The sequence below is a fragment of the Poecilia formosa genome, unplaced genomic scaffold, assembly GCF_000485575.1.
Source record: "Poecilia formosa unplaced genomic scaffold, Poecilia_formosa-5.1.2 Scaffold144, whole genome shotgun sequence".
Taxonomy (NCBI): Eukaryota; Metazoa; Chordata; class Actinopteri; order Cyprinodontiformes; family Poeciliidae; genus Poecilia; species Poecilia formosa.
The window spans coordinates 542,707-547,572 of record NW_006800083.1 but is presented as its reverse complement, the minus strand read 5'-3'; positions in this window follow the sequence as shown (position 1 = coordinate 547,572).

Here is a 4,866-nt window from a genome sequence, read left to right as displayed (position 1 = left end):
TGAGCTGACGTGATGCCACCTCCCACCTGCAGGTGGCAGTATTTCCTCCTTCTACTCTGCTGCCTGACTTCAGTTCCTGTTCGTGATTCAAAGATCATTTTGGTGATCAATTAATCAGATAATTAACTGACTAGTTGAATAAATAAATTGACATTCTGCAGATTTTTTTATTTAATCACCTCAGCATTTTTATACAAATATTATAAATATACTAAAAGATAAAAAACTTGAACAGTTCAGGCATTTCTGATTGGACTAAGCATCAATTCAGTGGCGGGCTGATCTAGTTTATTGATTAAATGATTAATAATTGGATGAAAAAGGTGATTAATATGACATTTCTTTCTTTGTTGTTTTGGTGAAGGCTGCGCGTGTGTGTGTGTCTGTGTGTGTGTGTATGTGCGTGTGTGTGTGTCTGTCTGTGTGTAGTGTTTGCTTAGCATATACTCTTTCTCCCGTCCTCCCACCATGTCTGTCACAACCTGCGGATTAAACATTTGTGGTTGAGAAATCCTTTAGCCCTAAAACATTCAGAGTGTGACGGAGTCCGTTATGTAAGTTTTACCTCTCGCTATCTAGGTCATTGGAAATGACCACTATTTTTCCTGGAAAAGAATAACACGGGAGGAGTCAGATCACGCTAAAATACTAAGAAACCGCTCAGTTTGTTAGCGCACATTTCACTTGGTATGATCCTGCTACTTCTGAGATGCTGTTTTTTTTTTATATGTGTGACACTAGCAATGGAGAGACAAACCATCTGTCATTACAGGTGGCAGTAATAACTAAATCTGACATGTCAAATTACTTGTTATTATCCTGTGATGTTTGATTTCAGTGCTTTTTTTAATGCTCTACGTTGTGCACCTGGAAAAAGTGAGAAATGGCAAGCGTTGAGTCACTTCAACAAGGTGGGTTTGGGCATCTAAGTAAGTGGGTCAAAGCTTTAAAAGGGAGAGGAACATATAAAGGTAAAAAGATTAGCATTTAGGGAGTGTAAATGCTCTTGGACTCAGTGTCCCTGTAGTGAGTTGTAGCTTCCTATTTGGTGTGCAAATAGAAATTCTTGTGCTGCTGACAGATTGATGAAACAATAGTTGACGATTTGCTGCACCTTTTGAGTGACTGCCGAAAACACCGAACAAACAATTCAGAAAGAACTAGCATGTAATATGTGACAACTTTTTCAGAATCGTCTCTGAAACTTTGAATGTAATTCAAACTTTTGATAGATTCATCTCATAAACTGAATGTGACAAAGTGCTAGGAGTAAAATGGCTACAAATCTGATTTAAAAAACACTTTAAGAAGTTGTCTATTACACAACATTGATAAATTGTTTGTCTTTTTAAATTGTCCCCAATAGGCAGTTCATGTACAGCAGTCTACAAAATGTGCACACAATTGCAAACACTCACAAGAAAAAACAAAAATAAAACATGAAGCACATTTTGGCATGACAAAATAAAAAGACAGACATATCATAATCATTTTATGTCGTGTCACTTTGGTGTCCCTGATGATAGCTTTAGCAGCAGGGTATCAAATGATGTGGGCACAACACATAGACCATTGTCTGCCAGTGTGATTTACCAAAACACAAAACTGTTCTTCTCTTACAGTAAATGCCGACCTGTTTACCAGGAAAGTCAAAGGAGCTGCATGTGGGCTCGAGAGAAATTATGGATAACTGGCAGAAGTGTCAATAACTGCGAAGTGGAGGAGAAGGAAGGAGGAAATGTTTGTGTTGTGACATCAGAGTATCAGAGGGGAAGTACAATCCTTTTATAGCCATGTTCTATCACTTAGTTACATTCCTCAGCCACAGGCTCCAGTCCACCCCTCCTCCTGCGTTGTCCTCTAACTCCACTCGTGTGACGCAAACAAAACAGAGAGCAGACACAGGAGATGGAGGAGGGAGATGGTGGAGGAGCAGAGAGCAGTTTGTGAGGTTGAAGGCAGAGCAAAAAGTCCCCTAACTTCCCCCCCCCCATCTGTTGACGGTGTTCACCACTTCTTCTTTACTCATGATCCACTCTTCCTCTCTTGAATTTTACTTTCACTAGTGGGTCTCTTTGGTACTAAAGGTATCCTTGGAGGGATTTATGACAAGCTCCCATTTACAGCAACATGCCTTTATGGTGATTTCAATGTGTCTTACAGGAAATATGTTGACATTTTAATGATAAAGTATCACTATGCCAGAGTCTGAACATTTCAAGTCTCACTAGTGTGGTTTGCTTTTAAGTACCATGCAAGATGATTGATTAATAATCACATAAAGGTATGCTAAACAATCTTAAGTTGATTCAGTTTGGTTTCCTTACTCAATAAAAACAAGAAATAAAGTATGAATGAAGCGCTGTGAAAAACAGGAAACAATACATCTGTAGACTTTGGTAGATTCTAAAAACCCATATTTGTTCCTTGAAGTAAAGTCTTTTGTCCGGCTGCTGAGTCATAAGTGGACGGATGCAATAAAAACCACATAACCAAGACTGAGTTTTACTGCACTCTTCCAAGAGTTTATGTCTTGTAAATCAGAAATTTGGGTTAAACTTTAATCAGGCTAAATAGACTCATAATCATAAAATCCTTTGTGATAAACTGGCTCTGAACCCATTGCCAAGATAAACGCTTGATGTCATATCCATTCACATATGAGGCAACTGCACTGAATCGCATTGAAAATCTCATGGTTATTCCACCAAATATTGATTTCTGAACTCTTCCTCAGTTAGAACATTAGTATTGTTGCATCTTTTTGGTTATTTTGACCATGTCTCATTTTCTGCAAATACATACTAAATTGTTGTCAGCAGTTCATAGAATAAAAGAACAATGTTCATTATACTCAAACATATACATTTGAAAAGTAAAATCAGAGAAAGTGACTTATTTTTTTTCCAGAGCTGTATGTTACTGAATTGGACAGCGCCCATTAACTATCCAGTTCAGTCATATATCAGCTGCTACAGCTAGTGATGTACACCTGAAGGCGCCATTATTATTCACAGAGTCAAGAAAACTATACTTTTCATTGTAATGTGGGATAATCATACAGCCCACATACAAGAAATAATGGTCATAGCGTCCTTATTTCTTGTATGATTTCTATTGTATTTTGTCTGAGAAAATTGAAATTGTTTTATTATGTAAAACATGTGTCTCCCTGGAAATAAATCTATAAACAGTTTGGTTTCTGTCAGTTCTGTCAAGATGCAAGAGAGGTCTAAACAAATTTCAGTTTTATATTGGACAATTAATTTAATTTTACATATCTGTCGCTGTAGGAACCATAGTTTGTTAAATACGTCATGAGATATCTTGTCCTTTTTGATGAGTATTATGAATATTAGTCCAGTTGGGTTTGTCACTTCTTGAATTTTCACAACTTAGTGAGGTTGCAGAGGGCCACAATGAATTCTTACACATTTGTTGCTGGGGCAACCACATGACAACAACTCCCCTAGGCGGCAGTGAAGAAATAATGTATAAGTGCATCAGCAACTTCAAAACCAAAAAACACGCGAGAATTTCCCAAGCAAAGAACGGAACATAAAACCCAACAAACAGAACAATCAGTTTATTCCACTTTTATGTTTTTAGACTTGATGTCGATTGTGCAAATATTGGTAAGTGGTGGCGTGAACAGGAGCGATGATTGGTCAGCTAATTTCAACACCTGATCTACTGATGATCTGTCATCATCACATCAGTGGGTGTGGCATAAATGACCTGCTTCCTAAATCTTCATTATTTTTTTAGATGAAAACTTTTTTCTGATTTATAGTCTTAGACTTTATCTAGTTTTTGTAATGTTGACGATTGATAGTAAAACATTGCATCCATTTTTAGATTCTTTGCATGAATGTTTGCACGTTGTCTTTTTCCCAACCACCAATATTTCCAACTCAGTGCATGACAATGGTGCATGTTTGTCACACGATAGTTACGTGAGGTCCAATTCAGTAATGTATATCTCATTGCTCATACCTTTAACTTTGACAAAAGGTCATGAGTCTTTTGTCTTTAAGGAGCAGTATTATATAAAATCAACTTTTTTAGCTTTACGTCATGTTAAAATGTTGTTCCTACATCAAAAACATATTTGGGATGTTTACTTGATTCTCTCCTGCACATTTGAGAAATCCTACTTAACTCTGCAAAATACCTTGGGGTACTGCCTCCGAGGATGAAGCTCCTACTCTAGGCTGCAATTTCCAAGCTTATCAACTTCTGCCCCAACTTTCACGATTCCCTGACTCAGCTCCTTCAAACTAGCCAGCAGTAATTAGCAAACATTAGGTGAAACAGTGTATTTGCTGAGCTCACTATATGAGCTACTAGTAATGACTGTGAAGGAGCAAGAGTTTCTTGAAGAGACGGAGGTCCAATTTGAAGGCATTACATTAATAAAGAGATAATTTCTTTTAAGTCATATTTGAGATATACAACTGAAGACAATATAATTCCTGATTGTGCTATAAAATGGCACTATGTGGATGGTAAACTACATAGTATTCCCCCTTTAAAGGGGTGGTTGGATATCACAAGGTTTTCTGTGAGATTAGCAAAAATAGTTCCTGTTTTTGTGATAGAAAAACATTTTATTAAATAGGTTTGTACAAAATTAAAGAAACAGTAGTGGAAGGCTAGCAGCTAGACAGCTAGTCCATGTCGCCATGCTAAAGTGACGTTGTCAGGGCCCGTAATATAATTTAAAAGTCTTGTAAAAGGGTTGACATTTAAAATCTGTTAATATAATGTATCAGATAGATATGTTTACAGTTTAGTAGTTTCAAAGAACTAAATTTAGCTGAGTGTCTCTGACTAGTCTTTAGCTTTCCAGGGTTCAGAGAATTA